This window comes from Onychostoma macrolepis, chromosome 09 (genome assembly GCF_012432095.1).
Source record: "Onychostoma macrolepis isolate SWU-2019 chromosome 09, ASM1243209v1, whole genome shotgun sequence".
Lineage (NCBI taxonomy): Eukaryota > Metazoa > Chordata > Actinopteri > Cypriniformes > Cyprinidae > Onychostoma > Onychostoma macrolepis.
Window position 1 is genome coordinate 8700816 of NC_081163.1, and position 15319 is coordinate 8716134.

The following is a 15319-nucleotide window of genomic DNA, read 5'->3' on the forward strand; positions in this document are numbered from 1 at the left end:
TCAGCCCCTGTGACGCCACGAGCTTCCATATCAAGTACGGAAGCCCTAACAGATCATGCATTTGATTTTTTTCCTTGTTCAACATTTATTAATATTAGTCCATGTTAATTTAAAAGTTATATTATTAAAAGACGCATTTGTTAACATTAGTTAGCTAATGCACTGTGAACTAACACAATGAACAGTCATACTAGCAATTTTACTAACATTAACAAAGATTCATTTTGTTTGCATTATTTGCAAACGTGATTTTAACATAGCAAAGTCTTTCTTGAGATTTCAAAATGCTTTATTTTTTTCCTGGTCTCGAAGTAAAAAAAAAAAAAAATCTATTTCTAAGTGGAATATGGATGACGAATTGATCAGAACATTTTGTGATCATGAGAAAAAAAAACTGTTAAAAACAGTTCTTTTGGAAGAAAAATTAACTTTTTTTCCCATCAAAATAGGCGAGTAAATAATGTACAAAATTCTAATTCTTGGGTGAGCTCGATTAGAAAACCTTTATAATAACATTTGTTAACATTAGTAAATGCTTTAGCTATGAACTAACAATATATATCTTAAAGCAATCACTAGTCTTTATTAATGTTAGTAAAAAGAATTCATTGTTTGTACATTAACAACAGTACATTAACTAATGTTAACAAATATTTATTTTTGAATACTTTGTGAAAATAAATTGGGTTGTAAACAGAGCAAATATGTTGTATATATGTGTACATTTATTATTGTTAATCATATGGCTTTTTCTGCAAGACTCCAGAAGCCTGTGTGGGGGAAAAAAACTTTATTTTATGAAGCTAGATGAGTGTTGTTTTTGCAGTCTTTATTTGATAGCACTGCCAGCCTGTTGGCAGGCAGATCGTGCAGTAAATCACTGGCATCACTGTTATTAAATGATAAGTGTGTAATATCTGCGCCAATGTGGCACCTAACAAAAATGCAAAAACAATTACAGCAGGCTCTTTCAATCGCCGAACAGATTGCTAATTTTTTTTTGCTGACTCTAATGGTGCAAAAGTGAATCTGCATCACCAAAGTGAATTGCAAAATTGGATTGGTCACGAAGTGGATAGTCCTGCTGCAGACTCACACCAGTGATTGCGTCAATGTCGCTATATCAGGTTGGTTAAAACAGAGCAATGTTTTGATAACCAACAAAACCTTACCTACAGTTGTCTCTGCATGTTAAACTTGGATAGCATATTGTATTTTAACAATATGACATCACCTTGTTTGAACTGAGGAAAGTTTTGAACTGCCATTAAGGGGTCAACAAAAAAGAAACAAATCTGATCCTGTCTCTGAGTTCCTCCTATATGCTTCCAGCCCTAATTTGTCTCCTAGATGAACTTGTCACAGGCGCTCTTGAGAGAAGCATGACCTAGAGTGCAATTTTAACTTGGGGTTACATGGTGTGCTTGTGCAATGCAAAGGATAAGACGAAGTCCATTGTGAGCAGAGTGCTTCTCACACATAAAAGTTAATCACTTCTCAAATATGTCTGTCACTGTCTGGTATGCTGTCAGTTTGAATGAACTCATAAAATCAGAATCCAGATAAGACGTGTCCAATGAGCGCAAGACATCGGATGCTTATGGATTTCAAATGCTCTTTTGTGACCACTTTGGGTAAACATGCTTCTAGAGATAGCATGAGATTAAACAAAGATCCTTTTAAGAGTGATCACAAAATATTTCCGGTTTCTTTCAAGTTGAACTCAGACTGCACATTCTTTACAACAAGTGCGAGGTAAAAGAACCTGTCGCCCAATCAGATTTATGCACCAGTGTGAACTGGGTCAATAAGAGTGCAGCTTTTGTTTTCCCAGTCAGGTCAGCTTTCTTGGGAACAGCGGGTCACTCAGAGAGGAAGAGGAAGAGGAACAGACACACACACACACACCTTCGGGTTCGGAAACACCCACTGGCACACACATGCGTGCATGCATACAGCAGTAAGGCCGCCTCATCAAAGCATCTCCAGCATGTTCTCATTATGAGCACTCTGCACCATGGGTCACCTCTCAGTGAGGAGGAGAGGGAGGAGATGGGGAGGATCTCCGAGGAGTCTGATGCTAGTTAAGTTCAGTCACTGCCTCTGGAGCTAAAGCTGTGATCAGCAGTTTGTGGGCTGCTGTTGAAACACGTTCGCAGCCCTGATGAGCTTTGCATTCCTATAAAAGCAAAGAATGCATTAAGAACATGGCAGAGAAATATATGAGTGTATATATTAAGGGAAATGCTAAATATTCAGCATTCTATCACCAACTTTATATCTTTCTTCTTCACCAGAACCTGGTTTCTTTTCATTTCTTTCTTAACTTATACAAGACAGAGGCACATTAAACAATAACGATATAGAGGTTTATGTATAAACTGGATTTTTATCATTATAAACTGATGTTTATAGATTATTTACAGTCCCTCTGGTAGAATCAACAGACTCAACAAAGACAGACAAACTAAAAAAAGTACTTTAAATACTAAAAGAACAAAAACAAGTAATGCGTTGTCTTTACATTCTGTGAATCTTATTGGCAAGCAAAAGCATGCTGCACTAATGCTGATTATTATTTTGTTGGTGTTCCCATACTACTGAATATGGGAACTCCATACATACGTTTTTTTAAATTCTGCAATGGTTTTTGCACTCTTTTGCACTCACGCTATTTGTGAACTGTAAAATTTTATGTTTGAAGATTATTTATTTACATTAAAAAAAAGGTATGGGTAAGATGTCTGTGTAGATTTTCTAGTGATCAGCAGAGGTAATTCATCAAATTATGATCAAGTCGAGTGCACCTATATATATTTTGATACTAAAAACTAAAACAAACTGTTTTCGCTAACTGAAATAAAAATTTTATAAAATATAAAAATTAGATAAACCAAACAAGATTACAAATGCTGCATGGTTTAATTTGAAGTACTAAAATTAAAACAGTTTATAATAAAATCTTTAAAAAAATTAATAAAATCTTAATAGCAATACAAAAAACATGAATAAAACGAAAACAACATTTCTAAAAAAAAAAATTAAAAAGGTAACTGCGACTTTTTATCTCACAATTCAAAGAAAAAAAATCTGTATTGTAATACACAAACTAGCAATTTTGAAAAGAAAAGCCAGAATTGTAAGATAAAAAGTCTTTAAAAAGAAAAAAACACTGCGAGATGGAAAAAAATGGCAGAATTACGAGATGTAAACTGTAAATGTAAAAAGAAAGTTTAAAGCTCTCAATTCAAATTTCATTTTTTTCATGTGATTACACTTAATTGCTTTCCTCTCTGGAACATGCTCTTTCATTCAATGGAAATGAATGGGGGTGGTTGTTATCAAGCTCCAAAGTGATGACAAGAGAATTAAAATAAAAGTAGTCCATATGACTATACATTAGCCATAGATCTGTGTGGCATGTGAGTCAACATTAACTGAAAACTATGAATTACACTGCAGCTATCAAATTATATTAAGTTGCTCTTAAGACGCCGGAAAATATGGAATATGGAAAAGAGCAGGAAGAAAAATTTGAGTTCCACAGTCTAAGTTTTATTCTTTTAATAAAGGCAAAACCATCTGGATCACACAGTGTGTTTTCCATAAGCTAAAAAGATGCTTACTATGTCAGGAACTTATTAGTAGACTAATTTTGACTTCAGGAAGGACTTTAGACTTAGAAAAAAATATATAAACACCAGATTTTTGGCAACCAACGTTAAGGGAGCAGATTTCCTTCACAGATGAAAGAATCAAGGTAAACAATGTTCAAAGAGTGAAGCCCTGTATTTAAAAAAAGGTTGGTAATCTAATCATCAGAGCTAGTAACTTCAGAATTAAACAAATATACAACTAGATTAGCCTTTCACCAGACACAACACATAAAACTCCTAGCGCCAAGACAGCATTTTTTTACAATTATCAGTCATTTCGCAGTTCACTAGTTGAGAAGAAAAGCTGTTCTTTCCCAAGCTGGGCTTTAATGGTAAATTTCATGGGAAAATAGAAAAAAAAATCTTTGTGCTTACCATAGGTTTAGTTTAGTTTTCAAAGTGACATAGGTGTCAAACACTCACAGCCCTATACCACGAACAGAAAAAAGTTATAAACATCTTGGTTCTACACCTGGAGTTAATAAAGGCATGTCTCAAAAAAATCAAGTTATGTTGTATAATCCCCCCCAAATTCAATTATAAGTGCTTTTTTTTTCTTTTCTTTTTTACATTTAACCATTATTTAACCTTTTTATTGTTGACAAAATGTGAGTACTAATTTAAACAACTCATGAGAAGAACTCAACAGAAAAAAAAATACAAACTCAAGCCAAACTACAAACTGGTTTTTCATTGTTGAAGAATCTTGTATCTAGAGATGAGATAAACAAAAACACTTTCATGTTCAAAATATCTTGACTTAACTGAGCTATAAAGACACACAGCCCTACATGTGGTTCCAGGCAAAATAATTTTCAAATAGAACATAAATGTGTTTTACTGAGCTATTGTGCGTCAAAGAACAAACAGGGTCAAGATCATTTTACAGTTTGTTCCACCTGTTCCAACCAAGTTGTAGTTGGTTTACACTTGGTGATAGAACATCCTCATCTCGTCAGTCAATTTTTGCTCAAAAAACGTGCTTCTTTGTGCTCATCCATGTCCTCCAGCTAAGCTCCAATCATTTCCCTCTTGGTTTGTATTGTGCTGCTGTTGTGCAGAAATAATCTGCAGTTCTGTTTCAAACATAGGCCCTTTGAATTCATTCTATTTGGGAACGTCAATCATCAAAGACTGTTCTGTTTCGAGATGAATGTGTCTGGTCTAGTTATGGATTTTTTTCTGTCAAGAGTGGATTTCATTTTTTAACTTTTAGAATAGTGACTCAAATTCCACTAATATGACATTTGAGGCTGAGCTGATGAATGATCCATGTATGCTGCTCTATTCTTAAGGAATGCCACAGTTGGGACTTGATGCAGAACAATGGGAAAATTGTTTCAAAGTTGTTGTTTTTGTTTTTTGTTGGGTTTTTTTGTTTGACATAATATTTAGCAATATGTGCATTCATGTAGTATTGGCAGAAAATCCCTACACTGTAAAAAAAATTGTGGAAACTGAAAAATAAACATTGACTCAACAAATCGCTTCCCAAAAATTACCCCCAAACAAAAAAATACATTGCACTAATTTTATCTGAAGGTCTGAAGTTAAAATAAAAAATATATATTCACCGAACATATTAAATTGTGCTCAGCCAATCTATCAAGCAGAAGTGAAAAATCTGTGTTGGCCCAACAAGCCTTGCACCAAAAAACGCGTATACGCATGCGCCTGAGAGAAACCGTTGGTGTAGTGAATTCAAATGTCTGCGCGAGAGAGCGGAGCCGATGCTGAGAAGCAACAAAACATCATTTCCAGACGGAATTTTCCATCATTAAAGTTATGGTGAGTACTGAACTTTGTCTTTATTAAGTCATGTTTAAGTTAAACAGAGTGCAGGTCTCAGTAATTTCAACATAAAAAAGAAAAGCGTGGGTATTACATTACGGCCTCTGATAAATTAACGTAATATTCGCTAAACGAATTAAACAGAGTTTCTGAATGTTTTACTTTAGGATTTCATATAAATTACATTGTATTTTGCAGAATAAGGCCGTGTTCACACTTGGCGTCTTTTTTGACTAGAAAAAGTCGACAAGAGCGCTTTTTTAGTAAAATAAAAAGCTGGCAGCGTTTTGGTTACAAATAGCAGCCGAGGGCGTCTTTTGTTGCTATAACAACAGCTGCAACTGTAGCTAGCGCTGTGTGCTGCAGAAATGTCGGCTTTTGAAGTTAACGGGGAGGGTGTCGGTTCACAACGGCGTTTGTGGGAGCGTGACATTATACGGAGAAGGAAACTGTATGGTGCTACCAACAATTTAGTCCAGGAGGTCCGGTTGGATGATGCACGGTTTCATACTGTTCCTTGTGCTCCGAAACTAGTACGATCTGTCTACCGGCTATCTTCTGCTTTTTTCTTGTTGTTTTGTTGTTATGGAAACGACTTGCCACGCTTGTCATTGGTCAGCTGTCAAAAAGGCGCTTGACGTAGGGCGTTTTTTTCAGAAAAGTTAAACTTTTTTTCAACTCGAAAAGACGCTCTGAGCTGCAGAAAAAGAAAAAGAGTAAACCGTGCAGAAAAACACGGTTTACTCCATAGGATTATAATGTAAAACAGACGCTGGCAGCTTCAAAAAAGACGCCAAGTGTGAACACGGCCTAACGGTGAATTCACGCCTGTACTCATGTCATTTTGGCGTTATAATAACCTAGTTTAGCTCATACTGATCTCTCGGTAGGGGTGTGCGATAGGCTATACATTATATCTTCTGCGATAATATCGTAATTGCTGTTTTAATGATGTGGGGTTTGACATTATGAGTAACGTTATATCGAAAAAACCAAACAAAACACACCTACAGACTGCACACATACATTACGTGATGAAGGTTAGACTATTGCGCGTGCGCATTAGAGTGTCTTTCACTGCATGATTCAGTCTATTATTAAAATTATTAGAATGATCACAAAATCCAAGATATGGGGGCAGAAAATGTATATATTTACATAATTTCAAATGGTTAATCAGTATCACACGAAGAGTGACGTTTTTTCTTCCACAAAGCAACATTATTACAAATGTGATATTGATTTTATACAGCAGTTCAATAAACAAGATGATAATATTAAGGGACTTACGTTTTAGACACAGTATTGGCTGTTTTTGCTCTATTTCGCCAACAAAAAATAATTACAATTTGCATCTCTGAGCAACATGTTGGTGTTTGGTTCCTAAATGAATCAACCGTTTAAATGATTCGGTTCAATCGCAATGACTCGCTTATTAACAGTGACTGCCACCTACTGGCGGTTTTAATTTCACATTTCAGTGTTTCCCCTATGTTCCGTTTTTTTCCCGACATAAAAACAGACCTTTAATTTATATTTTAATGAATAAAAATTAAACATCTTATTTTTTGGAAAATAAAGGGGATCTAATATTGATAATAACATTGAAGACATTGTATGATTATTCCTTAAAGATAAGGTTTTAATAGTAGTAGTCTATTACGTTCTGCCCAGTGTCTTCAAATGAAACCGAACTTTTATTTTGACGGGTTGCCGTGAATACCTTTACATTTCTGTGTGTATATGATATGAGGATAGTTTTTCTCAAATGAAACGGTCAAATGCTCATGAAGTGACTCTCAGAGCAGTTCTGGAGATATTGTTCGTGTAGACAGGCAGAAGTCATATTTAAATAGTCGTTTTGCTGCTTAATATTTACAAATAGGAGTGGGAGTGTGCTCACTTCTGTGTGCGCTTACGTTTGTGTGTGTGTGTGTGTGTGTGTGCGCGCGCGAACCGGGGCGGAACTCCGCTGTGCGCGCGGTACAGAGAGCGCGACCATGTAACGTAGAGACAGAAATCTAATTATTGTTATCGATAAAATCCCAGAAAATATTGAGATATAATTTTTGTCAATATCGCACACCTCTATCTCTCGGTTACCTAAAGTTACTATTTATTGAACCAATTTATTTTTATTTCACATTATGATTATTATATTAAATGTATGAGACACAAGGAAAACGTTTCTGCTGTAACAATGTTTTTTGTTCCCCTCAGTGTAACCCACCATTGCTAGGTCTGAGCTTACGAGGCACCATTTAGTCAGAAGTGTTATAAAGGAACCACTATGAATTTCACAGTGAGTATTTAACTCAGTTCTTATTGAATATGTTAATTCCATATTAGTGTCAAATACTATGAGCTCCTAGATGTAATTTGTGTGACGTGGCTCTGTGTAATGCAGGCTGCATAAGTTATTGAAGTTATAAGTAGACTTATATTGACATTGCAGTTGTGTGGTTCTCCAATGGCTCTTTAAAAATTATATAAAATAGCAATGAAAATTGGAATAGTAAGCAGCAGCAGTTGCACTTCAAGAGCCCTGTCAAGTGTGCTAAATGTCTCCGTTGTCCTGGAAGAGGAGGCGGTGCTTTACAACTTAGGAGACTTTGTAAATGTATTTATTGTACTCTTTGGATTATTGTGTGCACTCAACATGGAGTACATCAAGGATTTACAGTAAAAGGTTAGTTCACCAAAAATGGAAATTGTCATTAATTACTCACCCTCATGTCATACCCAAACCCGTAAGACCTTCAGTCTTCTTCAGAACACACATTAAGATATTTTTGATAAATCCAAGCACTCTCTGACCCTCCATAGGAAGCTATGCAACTTACACATTCAAGTTCCAGAACAGTATGAAAGACATCATTAAAGTATTCAGTGTGAGTCCAGTGGTTTAACCTAAATTTTATGAAGCAACGCAAGAGTTTTTCTTTTGGGACAACAGGGAATAAACAATTCAGTAAGGTTGCTTTAGCAATATAAATTTGCCAATATACATTTTTAGATTAGGTAAAACAAAAAATGTATGCTACTACTATTTAAAATATTTAATTGGGCCAATAACAAGGTTTGGTAGATTTAATGTTTTTCCAATTGGCTCAACATATTATTTCTCATTGAGCCAATGTTAACAGACTGTTGCCACAATTGAAAAAATTCAATTCGCAGAAATTCAATTGGGCCAATGGAAAAATTTAGATGTAATCAGTCACTAGAAAATTTTGAGTTGGGGAGGTCTGAAATTTTTTACAGTGTATGTGTTATTGGAACACTATACAGTAATGTTTAAAATATTGAGGTCAGTAAGAATTTAGTTTTTTAACAAATGAATACTTTCAGTAAGGATGCATTAAATGATAAAAACTGACAATAAAGATACGTAAAATTTAATTTTAATATTTAAAATATAAAAAATAATTAATATTAAAATTGAATTAATTAAAATGTTACAGAAAATATATTTCAAATAAATGCTGTTCTTTTGAAAGTTCTATTCATGAAAGTATTTTGAAAATGTTTCCATTTTCAGTTTCCACACAAATAATAAGCAGCACAGCTGTTTTCAACATCGAAAGCTTTTTGAGCAACAAATCAGCATTTAAGAAGTATTATGTAACATTAAAGACTGTAATAATGGCTGCTGAATAAATTACAATTTAAAATATATTTAAATCGAAAACAGTGCATTTAAATTTGACTGTTTTTACTGTATTTTTGATCAAATAAAATGCAGTCGTGTTAGCCTAAGAGACTTCTTTCAAAAACATTTACAAAGATCAAAATTGACAAGAGAACAATGTAATAAGTCCTTAAATATGTCTCCTTGCATTTTTAGTACATTATTCACAGTATGTCTTAAACTATGGATCTAGGGCCACACTTTTAGTTATTTGGGTGAGGCAATGGCTAACAATGACTTTCATGAAAGAATTCTGTTATCTGATTGTGGAATCAGGACGAGGGGCCTTTCGCCTCAGGTTGGGTAAGGTGCGTAAATCTAGTAAATGTAAGAATTTCAGATGAGATAAGTTTTCCGCTGTTTATTGTATGAGAAAGGTCTCCAAAAAAGCTCTCATTAACTTGAATCTTTAGGTATTAACATAATACCAAAAACTGTGATACAAGAGCTACAATGTGCCTCAAGAGCAAGAATGTGCAGGCATTATTAAATGATGTGCTGCTGTATATAAATTCAGAAATAGTTCAAGTTTCTAAGATACCTTTATGTTGGTTTTCACAATCACTTCTGTCACATTCAGCATTCAACAGTAAAAATAAAGACCTATAATAGTCTACCTATCTAGATATAACACCTACTCTTAAATGTTTTGTCAAAGTGTCCTAAACAAGAAAAAAACACAGTATTTAGCAAAGACAGTGTTCATCACTTGTTGCTTAATTATGTGTGGCTGAGAAGACATTGAAATTTGCTCTACGTCATGAACCACAAATCATGTCTGATTAATTTTCTGAATGAGCATCATAACCAAAACTGGGTCTGAGAACGTTTGTGAAAAACAAAACTAGAGCTCAGAAAGGAAACGTTGAATTATTGTGATTTTAAACAAAATATTCAACGGAAAAACATCAGGTTATGAATACTCTCAATGCAAGCACCTGAGTGGAATCTGCATAATTTGGTTCCAGGTGCTCCTGCTGACTGCCTTGTTCACACATGTAGGCCAGCATACCTTCAGCTACCACCCTAGACCTCAACTTCTGTGCCTGGAGGCAGGTAGTTAGTGCTGTCCAGGGCTCACAAGGCCATCAAAATTCCTGACGCCTTCCATTCGGGTCATCTTCCATCTGTTAAGCCCGAGACACACTGCACGATTTTCGGCTGTCCCAGACGAAAGACTGCATCCTTAAACAATCGTGGTGATTTCTGATTCGCCACGATTGTTTCACGATGCCAATCTTTCTTCTGGGACAGCCGAAAATCGTGCAGTGTCTCGGGCTTAAGAGCAGAGGCCATTGGCACCTAGACTATAGAAACAAATGAACAAATGAACTATTTAATATACAAAGCGCAATTTCATCAGATATAATAGATAAATAGACAGATCCTTTCTATTATTAACCTGCTATATACTACAGCTCGTAAAACATTAGTTAATATACATTACTAGGTTTCCTGAACTAACAATGAACAGTATTTGTACATAATTTATTAGTGAAGGTTAATGTTTATTTCTATATATGCTAATACATGATATTTCAGGTCACATACATTAACATTAGTTAATTTAATTTAAACATGAAATGTGAATTAATCATGAAAATTATTGTTTGTAATACTTATATTTTATAATATGCATATATTACTGTAATTTAGATGAATAAATGCCACTAAAATGCAAAAGCATTAAGTTAATTAGCCTTATTATAAAGTGTTAGTTAAGTCTTTCTGAAAAGTTGAAGGATTATTTAAAGAAAGGGTTTTCTTTTGAAAATGTTGTCTATAAAACAAGTAAAGATGACATTTAGAATAAAACAAAAGAATGAAGCTAGACCATTAAAAGACTGACCAAAGGAAGGACTGACAAAGTCTGAGAACTACTGCATAGCTACTGATTCTTTATCACCACACAGTGGCTACCAAATGAACTGCAAGACTATCAATTCTTCATGTGTGAACAATCTGGCCTACTTTACCTACAGGGTATTAAAACATTAATCTTTATTCAGATTAAAGAGACTGTGCTTTAAATGTGAACATGTTTAAACAAATTAATAACTAGGCAGACAGTTCGTAATGGCTCGGCTCAGTCAGACACCTTCCAGCTGAAATGTTTCCTGGCAAAAAAAAAACAAGCAAGTAGAGACAGGGCACTACAGGCATTTAGCATCCAGGCAGCATTATGTGAATTCATTTGTATTGCCAGGGCCGTGCAACTGTCTGATATATATGCATCAACTGTTTTCTTTCAACACAGTAGAACGGCAGGATTAATTTTTGTGCTCTTGCGATTTGCAGAGGTAGTAATATTAAATGACAGCTTGGCTCTGCTGTAGATCAGCAAGGTCGTATAGGAATAGACTTGCCAGGCTCAATTTGAAATCATGAGGAAACAGTGAGGTAGATGTAGGAAAAACAAATAGTGAAAATGGATGGCTTTGCGTTATGGAAACTGAGAGGTCATGCCAGGTTTATGTCACTCTGACTTAGCGATACACAGGTAAACGCTGTCACGACTAGAAACCAGCCGTTTGATGTGTTGACGCTCCAGCGTCTAAAATGCATGAACCAACTGAAGCGACAGCAAGAGAAACGATCGCATCAATAGATCTTCAAAAACAAATCGGGTACATTTTTTCAGTTACCTGAAAAGATCCTCATTTCAGCACGTCACCTAGAACATTCTTTCACAATGTCAAAATCAAACGTGCTCATCTGCAACAGAAGTGCAATGAATGGGACATGCATATTTTCAAATCAGACATTTTCTTGGTATTCTGACATCCTTTGCTAAAGATGTGCTGCTGTACACATTCAACATTCATGTCCGTTCATGTTTCAGAAGGCAATCTGAGAAAGTATTTGGAGCCTGGGGAAACTATCTGTGCTTTACGTTTATTAGTTTATCAGCTTATTCCATCCCATGAAACGTCAAAAGTGTTATTCATCAGATCACTTACACCCGTGAAAATCTGCCGACTGCATATTATATTGGGTCATTAGATACATGGCCAAGTGGTTTCTATGGTACTTTTCACACATTCATTAGTTTAATTTCTACAGTAAGACATCTGTGATTATTTAAGCCAATAACATTTCCCCACATCGAACATTTTTTGTTGTTTGGAATAAACCATAAATAATATTTTCACAATTTATGCATGATCTCAGAAAATCAGACTGTAAAAATAATGAATAAAACTGTTAAAAAGCATCAATAATTACCTTGATTTTTTCTTTTCTCTTGCTCTTCAGTAAAACAGTTGTCTCCTCTGTAAACAAACCATGTAAGTATACCAACTTTTGGAAAAGAAAAAAAAATTTATTATAAAAGATACTCCCAGCAGCACACTGTAAAAAGTGATAAGTTGACTTAACTTAAAAAAAATTGAGGAAACCCGTTGTCTTAAAATTATTAGGTAAATCATTTTGTTTGTTTTTTTAAGTTACGTGAACTTGACAATTCACTTAACTTATTTTTTTTTTATTACAATTTACTTAAAAATTTTAAGGCAACGGGTTTCCTCAATTTTTTTAAAGTTAAGTTAACTTATCACTTTTTACAGTGCAGTACCATGATTGAACACATTCAGCAGAATAACTGCAATAATAGAGTACTGAATAATGAAAATTGAAAATTATATATGTTTTGTCTATGAACGACATTCATTTCTTGACTACTTGCCCAGTATTCATGGTTCATTGTTTATTGCAGATCACTCTTTGGGGAGCTCAGAACTAAACCATCTGAATAATATTGTGAGTAGAGACATTTTACACTTTTTAGCTTCATAACATATCTTCATCTCTGTGCCTCCATCTATTACATGCTTGGTTACCATAGATAAACCAATGTTTTCTACGAAAAGGAGATATCACTTGTCGGACCAGCGGCCACCTTTGTAAACAAATGGCTAGAATATGTTTGGATAGTTCTAGCAGGCATGCAGCCAAGATCTTACAACATGTCAGAGCAGGTCAGAAGAAAGCAATGACGACACTTTTTAAAATGAGAAATCTTCTACCTGGATACAAAAGAACTTTGCGAGACATTTGTGGGTTTGCTTTAGATTTAAAACTTCAGTTTGCTATGTAGGTCTAACTAGAAAAGAAATGACTGATTATTGGGGGAAAGACAGATTTATATTTTATTATTTGGAATCATGAGGTAAAAGGTTTCAGACAAAATTGTTAAGAATTGAATAAGGAGTCTATTTAAAATAAGCTAACTGGGTATTGACAGCTGTAGCAGTTCTCCTGCCAGTAGAGGGAAGGAGAGAGCAGTTTGGTGCTCTCCAGAGATGCACTTACACTTGCCATTATCAAACCACTATAAATAACAAATTGTTATTTATTTTTATCATACTGCAACAGTAAACAAAGTTGAAATAAAAATAAAGTTCTAATACTTATTTCAAACATAAGCTACAAAAAAGGTGTTATACTGTATACAACTGATGGCGAATTTAGGCTTATTCAACTTATTTTACATCTGGGGTGTTGTACAGCAAGACAAAGAAAAAAATCTACAAGTTACAGGTCTCATATAGAAGGTATCAAAAGTGGAATTTACATCTATGAGCTTATGCTACTGTAAAGTACTTCTAAATCTCTTCAGATACGTGTATTTAAATTCCATTCTTTTTCTACCAAACAGGCCACATATATTGATGACCCTATACACCTGCATCTGGTTGGCAAGAAGCAAATCGCATTCATATCCAACATAAAGACAGATTTTACTCAAACTTCTTGTTTGAACTGAATATACGTCAACACAGAAGATAACTGGGCTTGTCTTGTGATTTCACCGGGTCTTTATCAGCAAAGCATGGCTATTAACAGACTCTCGATGTTGTTTTTACAGTTATTCCTTTTGCACAGTCCATATTGCAACAGGTTGCAACACATAAAGAAACGACACACTTGCTAATATCTTCTTTAGCAGCTGGTGGAATTTGGAAGTTTCAAAAAGAGGACCGCTAATCCCTGCAGGTTTTCACAAAGTGGCTTGTACAAACCGTTTCATTGCCAGGATGCTGGTTTCAGGGTTCAGGGTAAGATCAGATTACTTCCAATGGCTGAAATCAGAGGAGGCAGCGTTGAGCCTGTGAGACGTGAGCCTCTAAACAGCTGAGGGGTCACTGCTCTCTGTGTTCACCCTCACACATTCATAAGCCCAATCACACGTGCATGCAACTCCCCTCTGGATCTGTTCTTTGAACGCTGCGTTTTTAGATATTTCCACAAAGGCATTTCACAGTTGTTTAGTTTATTTAAGGACAATTCGCTGTACCTTCTCTGACAGTGAAATGCATGATGCATTTCGAAATAGCGCTTTTGGCTATGTCACACCAGTTGATAGCAGACACATTACGCCATTTGCATCAAATGTTGTTGTCGTTTTTAAACAGGCCAGAGTACATGTGATCAGCATACTTGTCTTAGACATTTGTAGGGCTACACCTCTACTAAGGCTGATGACAGATCCCATAAAATTATGGCCATTACCAGGAATCCTCTGCGGTTTCTGTCTCTGAATGCCTTTGGATGGCTACGCTGGCGGTGATGCCACAAAAAAAAAAAAAAAAAAAAAAAGATCTGAACATTCAGCTAAATGCTGAGGTTTTCAGGAGGCCAGAAGGCTACTGCCCTTCTCCTTAAGTTTTATTGCAAGGTCTCAAGTAAGTCAAGCAATCTGCTCAGGACGAGCCATCCAACCTATCTTTAGCCACTGCGAGCAAGTGAATGGAGAGCCTGACTTATCTTCACTGCTGTCATCGAGGCTGCCAGTATTTTTAGGGGACAGCAGCAGCTGCAAAAGCATTTAGCGGTCTTCTACGAACAATGACACTAGGGGTGTCTCAGGACTAAACGGCACAGAGATTGTGGGACTGCTGGAGCGTTCAAAGGAAAGCTGTCTGACAAGGCTAAAATCATCTTAGAAGGGGCATGTAAAAGCTTTGGCAAAATGGGCAGGTGACACTGACTAGATGTTAATGAGGAGGACTTACCAAAGTGGAAAAGGATTATTCTTTTAAAAAACCACTACCGCTGGAAGTGAGGGCCAGTGAAGCAGGAGAAGCTGGTTGCCACGGAATGTATATTGACAGTTGTCTCTAAGGACTTAAGAGAGGTAGGATATGTTTGTTACAAAGTGAAGTTTCCCTGAGGTCAAAGG

At 35.5% G+C, this 15319-nt stretch overlaps 1 protein-coding gene across 19 annotated transcripts in view; it reads left to right on the forward strand.

Moving 5' to 3' along the window:
• The first annotated feature begins 5341 nt into the window (after positions 1 to 5341).
• The window catches only part of obsl1b (obscurin like cytoskeletal adaptor 1b), a 44725-nt gene continuing 34747 nt past the window's right edge, over positions 5342 to 15319 (forward strand). For 12 of the 19 annotated variants that reach the window (XM_058786747.1, XM_058786745.1, XM_058786750.1 and 9 more), the window contains exons 1-5: positions 5342 to 5444; positions 7668 to 7749; positions 12394 to 12425; positions 12854 to 12897; positions 13796 to 15274. The gene's annotated coding sequence lies outside the window, so the exon portion shown is untranslated. Of the gene's footprint in view, positions 5445 to 7667; positions 7750 to 12393; positions 12426 to 12853; positions 12898 to 13795; positions 15275 to 15319 lie in introns of those variants that run through there. The other 7 variants (XM_058786762.1, XM_058786763.1, XM_058786764.1 and 4 more) reach the window with 2 other exon arrangements.